The 14,354-nt window shown below is 37.9% G+C and overlaps 2 long non-coding RNA genes across 2 annotated transcripts; one reads left to right on the forward strand and one right to left on the reverse strand.

Annotated features, from left to right (window-relative positions):
• The first annotated feature begins 3,886 nt into the window (after positions 1–3,886).
• Positions 3,887–6,370, forward strand: LOC145980968 (uncharacterized). The gene is made up of 3 exons (XR_014440904.1): positions 3,887–4,036; positions 5,173–5,389; positions 6,222–6,370. It is a non-coding gene; the product is annotated as an uncharacterized LOC145980968 (long non-coding RNA).
• A 5,128-nt stretch (positions 6,371–11,498) lies between these two features.
• On the reverse strand, positions 11,499–13,789 carry LOC145980949 (uncharacterized). The gene is made up of 2 exons (XR_014440899.1): positions 13,711–13,789; positions 11,499–11,781 (listed from the first exon to the last, which is right to left on the reverse strand). It is a non-coding gene; the product is annotated as an uncharacterized LOC145980949 (long non-coding RNA).
• Between the last annotated feature and the right edge of the window lie 565 nt (positions 13,790–14,354).

Genomic DNA, 14,354 nt, shown 5'->3' on the forward strand with positions numbered 1-14,354 from the left:
TTTATGCAAGATGGAGCTCCCCCCCATTACGCCTTGACTGTTAGACAATGGCTTCATGAGCGCTTCGCAGGACGCTGGATAGGTCGCCGAGGTCCCACAGAATGGCCAGCGCGAAGTCCAGACCTCACCCCATGTGATTTTTTATAGGGGTGGGCTAAGGAAGAAGTGTATCGCAGCAAACCTCAAACTCTTGGTGAACTTGAGAACAAGATCCGTGAGGTCATAAGTGGTTTTCCTGCTGAGTTCTTGTGGAAGGTCGTAGCAAACGTACCTGTTCGTTTAAGACAGTGTTTAGAAAATACCGGAGCACACATTGAGTTGTAACTTGAGGGAAGATAATGGTATACAATAAACTACATGTGTACAAAAATGTAAGTTTCTACCTTCAATATCTTAGGAGGAAAAAAAGAATAAAAATAGGGAATTACTTTCCGCCCACTCTGTATATTATGTGCGATATCAACATGTATTTTATAATGTACATGCATGCACCAGTGCCCCTTAGGGGTACTTTCGGTGTGAATAGATCTCAATAAACTCAAAACAACTTCCTTCTGGGACCCTAGCGTCTCGATCGAGATACCCAAATGTAACCCTCCCGGTACCAAGCGTCTCGATCGAGACGGTGTGTCAAGGTCGTAGTTTTTACGTTATAACTTTTCTATTTTTGGCTAGAATTTCGATTTTTTTAATATTGTTCCTAACACATGTATTTAACAGAAATGTTTTTTTGCATTTTTTTTGTCTTCATGAAAATGGAGGGGAAAAGACGGGAAAAGGGACTTCTCTTTTGTGTCTCTTTTCAAGCTCAAATTTTTGCCGACAAAGGAAGACCGGCTTTGTTGTTCTAAAGCAATGCTTTTCACTCCCTTCCTCTTAACTGCATTCGAAGGAAGCTTGTTTATCAGTATCCGATGTCAAAATGAAAGTTTTTCGTGAGGGCGCAAACAGGGGGTGGGGGTGGGTGGAGGGGGAAGACTGGTTGTTGAATCTGCGTTGTGAATATGAAATTTCGAAGCGCGCTGAAGGAAACCTTTGTTTTTTTAGCACAAGTGTCCACAAGTTGCAACAGGGGTTACCCTGCATTGTCTAAAAATAGAATTTCAAGCAGCTGCAAGAATCGGCGCTCATTTTTCACTCCGTTCTAGCTTTTCGTCCGTGAATGTTGTGCGTAGGTGTCGTTTTGTGCCCAAGTGCGAGGACATTTTTTGGGTGAAGTGACAATTTTTTAAAATAATTTTTGGGGGTTTTCTCCCTTCCCCCTCCATATATACGCAAAATTTGCACAAATTTTGCATTTTGTGCATTTTGACATTTTTTCGGGGGGGGGGAAACACCATTTTTTTTAAGAAAAGTATTTTTGAGGGGATTTCCCCGCTTTCCCTGTCCATATGTACACCGAATGTGCATAAATTATATATCGTCTGAATTTGTGATTCATTCTGCGTACAATGGTATATCTTTCATATCTCTAGGGCATTTAGTTTCTGAGCTGTAGTCAATTCAATGTAACTCTGCATTTCGCTCAATTCCGAAGCTTGAGACAGTGGCGTACAAGCCTTTCGTTTCAGGGTTACAACTCGCGTTACATTGGTCATACGGCAATGATGCAAATAGTTTTCTGTTTCTTACATGCCAGCGATAATTTCTATGTGCATTTTGAACTTTTCATATCCTTTTTTTCAGGGGGGCAGGGGGGTGAGAAACCCAATTTTAAAAAAAAAGTATTTTCAGAGGATTTCCCCCTTTCCCCATCCATATATACGCCGAATGTGCATAAATTATATATCGTCTGAATCTGTGATTCATTCTGCGTACAACGGTATATCGTTCATATCTCCAGGGCAAATAGTCTCTGAGCTAAAGTCATTTCAAGGTACCGCTGCATTTTGAAGCTTGAATCAGTGGCGTGCCGACCATTACTTTTGGGGGTACAACTCAAGTTACATTGGTCATATGATAATAATGCAAATATTTTTGTGTTCCTTACATGTCAGCGATCATTTCCATGTGCATGTCGACACTGTCATGTTCTTTTTTCTTGAGGGGAGGGTGGGGGAACCAATTTTTTTCCCCCGAAATTTTGGAATTTTGAAAGTTAGCCCCTCCCCCCGCCACATATACGCCGAATTTGCTTAAATTTTATATAGTCTGAATCTATGGATCATTCAGCGTACAACGGTATATCACTCATCTCTCTAGGGCAATTAGCCTCCGATCTACACTCATTTAATTGAAACTCTACATTTTGCTCAAAATCGACTTGGGCAACAAGGGGGTTACATGTGAAAATGGCCTTCGGCACCAAAAGGTTAAGAACTTATTTCGACTAAACTATATAGAATACAACACTGATATTGTTGTGTATCAACCAGGAACACTTCAAGTTTCTATGAATGTCTACAACTGGCTACAAATTTTCAATGTGGCTACACTAGTTATGCGGCACACAACCCATCGAAATTCGTGTTTTTGCCACACATTTTCTAAGAACTCCTCGTCCACAAAAGCAAGGTGTTTCTTATTCTCTCCTTTAGCTGTTGCACATTCTGCGGCATAGGTGACACATAGATTTTGTCTTTCCCCAAACCCAAAATGCAGAAGTCCAGAGGTGTAAAGTTTGGGAACTTTAAGACACAGCCTGCTTTTTCTGCACCTGTGAAAGTATCCATTTTCTTTAACACTACACCAGCGGCACCATGGCAGTGTTTACAATAGTGTTGCGCATGAAAACAAAACTCGAAGATTTTCTCATTGTTACACAACAAATTTAATTGTTGTGTTTCAGATATTATTTTAAAAAAATAATAAATGAGATACTAAGTTGTTTACTTTATTATGATACACGATCTACAGGGTGTCATTTAATGGCGCCCACCGGCCACGGAAACGTACAGAGGACATCAAAACAAACAACTTTTCTCAGTAACATTTTTCTCGTTGGTACGTAGTTTCGGCGCTACAGTTGTTAAAAAAAGGCCCGTTTGCCGCCTGTAAGCTGGCAACTACACACCTGAATGCTGGCAACCACACACAACACTTGATTGCATCTGTGACGTCATTTCCTGAGGCGAAACAGTGCACGGCAGTGTTGCAAGGAACTCACACATTTTGGTAAAAATAACAGACTACCAACCGCATTATGATCTATAAAACGAAGATAGGATCACGTCCAGTAGACGTGAGGGAAACACAGCCTACCAGCCAGAGGATCAGGAGTCATCCCAGGGGAAGGGGGAAGTGAACCAACGATACAAAAAATGGTAGAAAAAACTATATAATTCTAATAACCTTGAGAAAAGCAACGTATTCAAAATAAAGTGGCAATATCGGATTTTGTCTCTTATCCTACATGTCAAATATAATCATCATCAACAATAACATTTATTGGACTTACAGTTTACATCTGGCTGTTTGCGCCCAGATACATGTCAAGGCAAATATTTGCAAATCTCGTTGCAAGGTTGGTATATCCAGGTTTGTATATCCATTTGTCCTGATACATGCGTTGTGGTGTTGATAGCGGAAGTATCCGAGGTTCATGTCGTTACATTACGGCTAAAACACGCACAAGCACAGGTTGTTAGGCTGTTACAACCTAATCATGAATCAGCAGGGAATATATTGCCATATTCACAGTAATGTTGTAAACTATTACATGTGTATCCAGTGCGTAGATAAACACAGTCGTCGGAGAGCTTGTTTTACTACTACTTATATTATTTTATTTTCAACCATTTTTGCCCCTTGACGCATAATGTCGTGAATATACATTACATTACGTGTTACTTACTTACCTTTGGAATTTTGAGTTAAGCTCCAGCGATTATTCGTCCTAATGCGTGATTTCTCCAACCGTTTAGTCTTTTGTAGTGGAAAGTGTCTGAATCCCTCTTTTCGGAAGTCATCAATTACTGCGGCTTTCTTGGCGTCAGCTTAACCTTGCAAAGAATTGTATATAAACCAAGGAAACACCTTCGATTGACAGGTCTACAAGCAAATAGGCAACCCCATCACAAGAAAAATGAAGTGCTTGGTAAGTATGGAATATACTAGGTATGACAAATTATCTGATAAGCTAACAATACAACAGGTAAGTGAATCTGAGTGAGGACTCTTATACATAAAGTGTTATAATTGGCTAATTCAGCATATATCTATGTCAGTTCCATCTCAAACGTTGAATTCATACACAAGCATGCCAATTTTTTACAAATTAATTTGGAAATTGCAAATCAGGTCGTTATGAGTTATTGCAATAAGTGTAAATACTGGTACAGAAAGCACAAGACAGGTTAAATTTACGTAAGGCACACTGAATTGGTTAAAATCCATATTCTCCCGTTTATTGTAAGAATTGCTTGAAGTACGTTCGAAACATTACTTCTATTACATATGTTGTATTGTGCAACGGAATTTTTAACATGAACACAAACGATGTAATGCTTTAGGATTGCAGTTGAAGAACAAGGATATAGGAGAGATGAACTAATATTAAATTACATTAGTGAATTGATTTACAGTATAAAATGCATTTAATAAGACAGATGAATACAGAAGTTACTTGAAGCAACTTATTGCTTACTTGGTCCCGTAAACATATTTCAATTTTCACTATATTTTGAATGTAGAACAATTCCTAGGTTGCTTATTAAATATACACATTATTGTTTGACATCAGCGGCTAGATATTTCTCATTATTGACTATGTATATTAGTTTGAAAACTATGTAATAGAAATATGTTTGCCAGTTTTCTTTATCTTATACTGTAGAACTGAATCAACGAAATTTTAGTAGGTACCTTTATTTGACATTTAAATTACGTAACTCTGACAAATTTATTTCAAGTCAAATGTTCCATATTAGTTAAGTAACCCATTTTTTATCATAGTTTCTTATATCTTTATCGGGAATTCATAAAATATATTCATAATTTTCTAAATACGTGCATGACTAATTTGATGTGATTTTATTTATTTTACGTGACTTTTCTGCCACTTTTGGCAGAGTAAGAAACGTATGAACTAAATTTTGGATATATTGCATAGATGTAGCAAGACACTCAAAATTTTAGTGAGACATTTGCAGCAAGATCTTAAATCTATCAACTTTTTATTACTAATTAATATTTTTTGTACTTGTTTGTGCATAACTGTACTTTCTCTTTTAGGCAATTTTCGTTCTCTTCGCCCTCTTGGCCGTTTCCCTCGCCCAGGAAACCGCCCCCAGAGATAAACGCTCTATTGGTCTAGGCTACGGTATGGGATACGGTGGATACGGTATGGGAGGAATCGGTTACGGTATTGGTGGATTAGGAGGAATTGGATACGGAGGTTACGGTTTGGGTTACGGACTTGGTGGAATGTACGGATAAACTTATAGAGATGGTAAGTAAAATTTGACTCTGTCTTTTAACACCATCAAGAGAGTAGAATTCACTGTAATTTGTATTTCTTCACGAATACTTAGTATATACTTTTAGATAGGTGAATTCGTGTTGTGGTATCGAAGATAGCGTTTTTATGCGTTTCGTAACAAGTCGAAGTAAAAAATTACACACTGTGTATATTGTAGTCGACTTTCCACGATGTAGCATTTTAAATTTTGTGTTCATGTTTTAAGTAGGGCATAAATATTAATAATTGTAAGCCTATATGCTAAGCTCAAGCTTTCACACATAAGGTAGCCTATCATTCATCTCAACATCATGAATAAATTAATGATGATCACAGATCATCATCTAGTATCTGTATTTGAACTACGGTTAATTTGTCAGCATATAATTGCTTATAATTGCTAGGTGAAAATTTTCCATGTTAAATATGGATTCTTTACTGTTATATGTTCTTACATACAGAGACCAGTGTTGATTACTAAGACGATTATACCTGCTATTCGTTAGTGAGTTAAGCTAAATGAATCTAAATAGGTTAGCTCAGATCAACTTTATGAAATAAAACGAAAATATAATATGAATTTAGAGTAAGCGTGCAGGTATATCCCTAGGTAGTTTAGAGTTACATTTGGAAATGGGATGTTTCGTGGATATATGTTATTCTACATCATTTTTCATAAAATAGTTGTATATTTAGTTGAAGCAAATCATAGGTGTTAATATTTCCTTGCGATGATCATATATTTAGGTACATCTAAGTAGACACAAAGTTTAATGTCATGCTGAATTTCGATTTTGTTGAAAGATATTATTTTTTGTTTCAGATTCAACGAACTTACCCTTACCGATGTGACTAGAACTATTCTTGACGTGAACGATAAATAATTATTTCTGTTGTACGATATGTGAAACATGTTTTTTGACAATTCTGTGTAAGAAAAACCTGTCTTTCAATAAATTTCTTCAAAAACGATACATTGTGGTTCTTATTCTTTGGACTAATTTATTTGCGACAGCTCTATCATGTTGATAGAGGTGAAAAAGATGGTCAGTAATGATATTAAAAAATAGTTTGTTTTTCCATTTTGGTCTGTAATTATATTTTTTAAAAAATGGCCAGTAATCACATTATTTTTTGTGTTCATCATTGCAATTTGTGATGTTTTTGTTATTGTGTTTAGGAGGTACATGACAACTTACCATTTCTTGTTTCGATTAATTTTCCTATAACTATTATTGTACGGACAAAGTAGCCTAGTCACCATGTTTTGTTACTAAGTCAACGTTGTTTGCAGTGCGTTCACCTTGATGTTTTAAATTACAAAATGAAAACATAATAAAGTAAGGTAAAGTTATCCATGCACTCTTACATCATGCCATGAGGCATAAATATTGGGATGGGGAGGTAGGGCCCCCCCACACATTCTATCGATCTCGGCCATTTTGGAGATGTGATCAACACCACGCTCCGGTAGACTTTATCCTCAGGGTTGCCCCAGGAATCCATTTATTTGAGGCTGGGTGAGCCCCAGAACCGCTTTATGTTGGGACAAGGCCGGAGAAATCCCGACCCTAGATCATCCATCCTGGGAAACATATACAATAATGAAAACTTTGCTCTATCTTCATAAAAATATCATTTTTGTGTTCAATACAATAGGTGCGCCATAACTGGATGTGGGGTTGTTGGATGCTGGATTCATTCATCCTCCTCTGACTTAATAGGCAGGGCTTTCCCCCTTTATGCTTCTTCTTCCCCGGTTATTTTTCCCGAAAATTTTTCCTTCCTGTGTTTTTTTTTATTAGTTGGCAATTCTTCCTTAGCCAATGTCCCAAACAATTTATTTTCCTTTTCTTGATGTCTTACAGCATTCCTCTTCTTTCACCAACTCTTTCCAAAACATTTTTATGTCTTACTTTGTCTGTTTCACACGCTCCATTCTTCGCCATAGACACGTTTCTAAAGCTTATAGTCGCTTTTCCTCACTTATTCCTAGGGTTTAGATTTCTACAGGGTGTCATTTAATGGCGCCCAAGGACCACGGAAACGTATAGAGGACATCAAAACAAACAACTTTTTTCAGTAACATTTTTCTCGTTGGTGCGTAGTTTCGGCGCTACAGTTGTTAAAAAAAAATCCCGTTTGCCGCCTGAATGCTGGCAACTTCACACCTGAACGCTGGCAACCACACACAACACTTGATAGCATCTGTGACTCCATTTTCTGCGGCGAAACAGTACACGGCAGTGTCGCAAGGAACACAAGTTTTGGTAAAAATAACAGACTACCAACCGCATTATGATCTGTAAAACGAAGATAGGATCGCGTCCAGTAGACAAAACATCTAGGGAAACACAGCCTACCAGCCAGAGGACCAGGAGTCATCCCAGGGGAATGGGGAAGTGAACCAACGATACGAAAAATGGTAGAAAAAACTATATAATTCTAATAACCTTGAGAAAAGCAACATATTCAAAATGAAGTGGCAATATCGGATTTTGTCTCTTATCCTACATGTCAAATATAATCATCATCAACAATAACATTTATTGGACTTACAGTTTACATCTGGCTGTTTACGCCCAGATACATGTCAAGTCAAATATTTGCAAATCTCATTGCAAGGTTGATATCTACAGGTTTGTATATCCATTTGTCCTGATACATGCGTTGTGGTGTTGATAGCGGAAGTATCCGAGGTTCATGTCGTTACATTACGGCTAAAACACCCACAAGCACAGGTTGTTAGGTTGTTACAACCTAATCATGAATCAGCAGGGAATATACTGCTATATTCACAGTAATGTTGTAAACTATTACATGTGTATCCGGTGCGTAGATAAACACAGTCGTCGGAGAGCTTGTTTTACTATTACTTATATCACTTCATTTTCAACCATTTTTACCCCTTGACGCATAATGTCGTGAATATACATTATATTACGTGTTACTTACTTACCTTTGGAATTTTGAGTTCTTTCACTTTTATTTTGTCAACTGTTCAGTGTATCACAGACGAGTATCAGAAGGACGAAGTTGATAGACTAAATTGTACGTGCCAACTTGGCAACGAGATTTGCAAATATTTGATATGTAAGCTGCGACAAAATTCAATATTACCACTTCCATTTGAGTTCCTTTTTTTCTACCATTTTTCGTATAGTTTGTTCACTTTCTGTTGGGTTACAGGACGTGTTTACTAGCTTTGTTTTACGGTACATAATGTGGCTATGTGGCTATGTCGTTTTTCACAGAATATGTGTGTTCCTGGCAACCCTGGAACGCATCGCTTCACATCAGGAAATGACGTCTCAAATGCAATCAAATGTTGTGTGTGGTTACCAGCATTCAGGCGGCAAAACGGGCTTTTTTGAACGAATGTAGCGCCGAAACTACGCACCAACGACAAAAATGTCACTGAGAAAAGTTGTTTGTTTTGATGTCCTCTGTACGTTTGCGTGGTCCGTGAGCGCCATTAAAATGACACCCTGTATATATTTTGAAATGCAAGTTTCGATTTTAAAATGTTATTTTATCGATAGTTTGTAATGAAACGTGTTTTTTTTAATGGTCAATGAAGTCAGTCAGAGACGGCGTCACACGACGAACAGCACGACCGAGAGATTTCCGGCTGGTCCTCTGATCGACTTGCAGTTTATGCAGTTTGCGACGTAGAGTACAAAGTTAAGACAGCTCAAAAGACAAGGTTAATCCACATTTAATTTATATAACCTATCTATGAATAATAATAGGAAAACCAGCACCTTCGTGTATCTAATTGAATCACATAGTAAATCAATTTTGATTTAAGTGAAATTTCAAAATAACGTACATTCTGATTGACTGAAGCTTTGAACGACACGAGACTGTTGGACAGAGGCTCGTTCTTCTCTCGACAGCAGATCAAAGATACAAACACAAGAAAAATGTGTGGCCTCCCCGATGGCGTAGTGGTAACGTCGTTTCCTCGCCTTGTAATCAAGGGGTCCCCGCACACAGTGATGTCCGTTGAACCATGGAACGGGCTCTCACTTAGAGTCAGTACGTGCGGTGTTGCTACGTTCCACGTACAGTGGGATCCATGAGTATTACCGTGCAAATTGTCCATGACTATTTCCATTAATTTCTCTCTTACATCGTATGTGTTTTTAAGAAATGGATTTTTATGTATGCTGGTGCAAAAGTTGTCAATAGCTTGTGTTGAATTCTTAATTTTTGAAGCTCTTATTGGGTCAAATAAAGTGCACGAACATGATGATGGACAATTTGCACGGTAATACTCATGGATCCCACTGTACATCTTCACTCCGTTGAATAAAAATCTGCATAAAATCTGTTTCGCAATGTGAATTGACAATGATAACGGATTTTAAAAACAGATGCATTGAGCTTCAAAACAGGAGTCGTTTTTTATTTATAAAATTTCAAAGAGAACGATGGCTTGCAAAACTAAAAACAAAAAACTATGAAAAGATAGGGCTACTCGACGTTTGCTCTCGAAAGCTTGGAATCTTTTCCACAACTCACTTGGTCGACAAAAAAATATCGAAAGCATACTTGAACAAAAATTTGGTTACCATATATTAACGCAGAATTGAATAAGATAAATTTCGATGTACGTCTACTGATTAATTTTAAATTGGAATCCAAACTCGAGTATCCATAATTTTTAATCCGACAGTAGCATTATTCACGGCTGAAACTCGCGAGCCAATTGTCTTTCGCCAACGTTTGTTGAACATCCCGGACGGACGCACCTGTATCAACTCCACTTTGGTTGTGCACGGATAATCTTTCGTTGTCCCGTGTAGAGATTAAGTGCATGGTCAGCTTCACCATTTAAAACATTCGTTAGGCGTGACGAAACTCTGTGGGCGTGAAGTTGCGAGATTTCGTGTTGCGTGAAATTGCTTACATAAGAAACCGTCGGACACTGTAATTTCGTCGTGTCCGCAGGTGACGAATGCCTGTATCGTGCAATTCAATTGCACAATAACTTTTCAGCGCTAATATGACGTGAATTTTACGATTTTAAAGTTAATTAAATCGCGTCGGATCGCATCGCTCCAAGCGATGCTTGTAACGAGTTGCGTGGAGCGAAAGATGGTCTCATGGGACTACCTGGAATCGTGTTTCTCATTCGCTTAAACACGGTTAGCTTTCTCCATTTCTTCTTATCTACAGTGATGACTCCAAAACAGAATTTAATGATGACAGGCAGAAATGAATCGAACGTGCACGAAAACCTTTTTGTTACATTATCCTCTGTTACAGTCACTTGAAATTCAATTGTTAATGATGCTGGGAAGCACACCTTGAACACGAATATTAGTATTCATGTAGTAGATACTTTGCTGACTATATTTTCTCAATGGTATTATCCCATTGTATTAATTTTAAGGTAATACAGTTGGGAGCTGGACTCCGTGACTGAGTGGTCACTGTAGTGCACCACAAAGCTAGATATCCCTTTCTAAGGCATGGGTGTATCATTGTGTTTGTCCCTTCATGAATTCCATCAGTCAGCCATTCACTCTATTCATCGCGATTAACGCAAAAGATAGAAAAGCGAGGTAAAACAACTGAAATATGAAGAAATACATGAATAGGAGTCACTCAACGCCTGTAGTTTAGTTTCTGGACTTAAGATTCCTTTGAGCTTCAGAAAGCCTTTGACGTTATTATATTGTTCTATTTGAGCTCTGTATTAACAGATACGACGAATGGTCAGTAACCGTGATAATATGATTGGAATATATATATGTAAAGTTACCTTATTCCAAATCAAATTAAAAACAAATAATCTCTCTATTAGCATTATTGTGTTTACAACATTTGTCACGATCTATCCACACAAACTGAAAAATAATGGGAGGAATGCTACTTTGATTAGTTTAATATCACAATAGTGATTTGTCAAATAATTTCCAAGCTTGTAACTATTTAATATCTTAAGTAATTAGCACAATAACGCATTTATTTCTGCAAAATATCTCTAATTTATCCCATACTGCATTCGGCAGTTCGTACAATTATGTGTGAACAAAATTACCATAAATCATAAGGATGGAATGTCAAATGCAACATAAAGATAAATATGTATTGATGCAAGAGTTTATTTCAGTTCTACATATTACTAATACCGGGATAGCTATGACTTAAACCATTTAACCGTAGAATCCACCAAGACCGTAGCCCAGACCGTAGCCTCCAAGACCATAGCCTCTGTAGCCGAGACCAAGACCAAGACCGTAGCCTCCGTAGCCAAGGCCGTAGCCCAGACCGTAGCCTCCCAAGCCATATCCCAATCCAATGGCTCGCTTCTCTCTGTTAGCTTCTTGGGCGAAAGAAACAGCCAAGAGAGCGAAGAGGGCGAGGAGAGCCTGAAAAGTAATTAACATATGAGGTTATTTTTTCGATCTGACTATTTAGGTGTAATATAGTTGTGATATATACAGTGTATACTTACTTATTGGAGTCCACAATGGAACTAAGGTACTTAACGTTTAAGAGAAAAGTTAAAGAAGTTTTGAAAAGATTCTCTCGGGCTATCGACTTGGTGAGTTGCGAAAAGATTCCAAGCTTTCGAGATCTAACGTCCATTTCATCTTCACTTCTACCTTGAAGGTGAGAGTGACGTTAGCACTCGAAAGATTAGAATCTTTTCCTTAACTCACCTGCTCGATAGCCAGAGAGAATCTTCGTCGCCAGGAAAGCTTCAAGACTTACTTTAAGAAGTTAATAAACGGAATTATACAGGGTGTATCTAAATTCCCATTACAAACTTTGAGGGCTTGTAGTGGGGACCAAAACGGTTATGTTTTGCATAGGAACTCATGTCCGGAAACGTACCGTTTCCCCGCTAGAAGCAAGACACCACCACAACACACGTTGAGCTCTTCCACTTCTGCTGCTTACTGTACGTTGTTTTTTCTATAGCTCCAGCGTCCACTTACAAGAAGGGCTCGATGTGGAGACCATTGACTTCAACACAAACACCATTCCTACGATTTGGGTGCAAGTGGATAGGTCGTGGTGGCGCAAATCCTTCGCCTGCACGTTCGCCGGATTTGACTCCGCTCGATTATTTCCTGTGGGGCCACATGAAGAGCCTAATTTACGAGATCCCGTTGTATTCAGCGGAAGATCTGCTGGCGCGGGTTGTAGCAGCGGCGGATGTTGGACTAGCAGGTGTTGGTGATCGTGTGTTCCAGAACATGATACGTAGGTACGGTGTTTGTGTTGAAGTCAATGATCGCCACATCGAGCCCTTCTTGTAAGTGGACGCTGCAGCGACACGAAACAACGTACAGTAAGCAGCAGAAGTGGGATAGTTCAACGTATGTTGTGGTGGTGTCTTGCTTCTAGCGGGGAAACGGTACGTTTCCGGACATGTTCCTATGCAAAACGTAACCGTCTTGGTCCCCACTACAAGCCCTCAAAGTCTGTAATGGGATTTTAGATACACCCTGTATATCAAACTAAAGTTTATTTTACTAATTTTCTTTATGCAAATAAACTTATTGAAATACACACTTTTCTGTTTCATAATCTGACAACGTTCCTGAGAAATTATTATGTAGTGTGTTTACATAAGAAACTGTTGCATAGCCAGACTTGTCTATTGCTAAAAGAAGCATAGTAGCTGCGTAAAGTTTTGGTTATTTGAAGGAGTAAAATAATGTCACTTTAAATTATATGAAAGCGAATCATTTTCTCTTGATATTATTTTGGGAAACAAAATTTGTAGTGCTCAAAACAGTTATTGGACGACTCTGATTCTGTATAAGCTGCATTACTTACTGCCTCATCTGTTTAGAACTGCCTAATCCTGTATATTGCTTATAGTAACGAGGTAGAACCAAATATTAATTACAATGTTATCTAGGTCAAATAATTAAAATTTGAATAGGAGTGCAAAATTATTCAACCACTATTTCAAAAAATAAATAATTCATACTGAATAATATTTGTACACGGGATGAATTGAAGAAAATGTTTGCAAATTCAGTTTGTGCTCAGATAAGCAACCGGGACTGGACCTACAGCTTAAAATAGGATCCGAATCATTATGAGCCTCCATCGAAAATCGAACATGGGGTTCATTGGTTGCAAAGGGATAGTCTCTTAGGTAATAAAGTGGTGAAATAAACAAGCAAAATAAATATTAGAATAGAGGGGGAAAAGATAATTTTCTTGAAAAATGCAGCTCATATGCTCTATAAATGAAACTTTAGCTATCAATTAATTATAACGTGCCATTCCAACAAGAATAAATACATGACAGGAACATGAGGTACAAATATACTTACCAAGACCTTCATGATTGTTGTAAATAGAGTATTCGACTGGAAACGAATAATAATTTTGTGAGAACTTCATCCATTTTTATACAGCTTGAACCGGACACTGCTGACGAGAAATAAATTGGGTAGAAACTTCATAGCCATTGATTTTCAGGATATCGGATAAAAATTTCACTTTAATGATGGTCAGTGTTGAAAGGGTAGGAAGAAGGAAACTGATAATGACGGAAATGTTGTTCGCAAATTACTTAATTTAGAACATATTACAAATTAGTATTTTCTAATTTCACCTTAAACTTGAATGTATTGTATGAGGTTTGATTTTGGAGCAGATAACATTACACCAATGAAATGAAAGCAGAATACTGTAATGTTGTTCAGTCCTTTGTCTGTATACCGAATTATCAATATCCTAGATGCTCATTAGATACAGACACTTACAACAAAAAAGAGACTAACGATGTTTAACGTTCTACTGAGAACAATGTTAACTTATGCGTGCGTTGTGTGGCATCACAGTGTCCCAACCTACCAAAGGCCACTACAAAGTATCCAGAACAAGGCACTAAGAATGATCTCTGGCGCAAATCGATACATGCCTAACATTCGAATAAGAGAAGCATTAGACCAAGAAACGTTATTTGAATTCA

The sequence above is a fragment of the Lepisma saccharinum genome, chromosome 28 (assembly GCF_977018435.1).
Source record: "Lepisma saccharinum chromosome 28, izLepSacc3.1, whole genome shotgun sequence".
In the NCBI taxonomy this organism is placed as follows: domain Eukaryota; kingdom Metazoa; phylum Arthropoda; class Insecta; order Zygentoma; family Lepismatidae; genus Lepisma; species Lepisma saccharinum.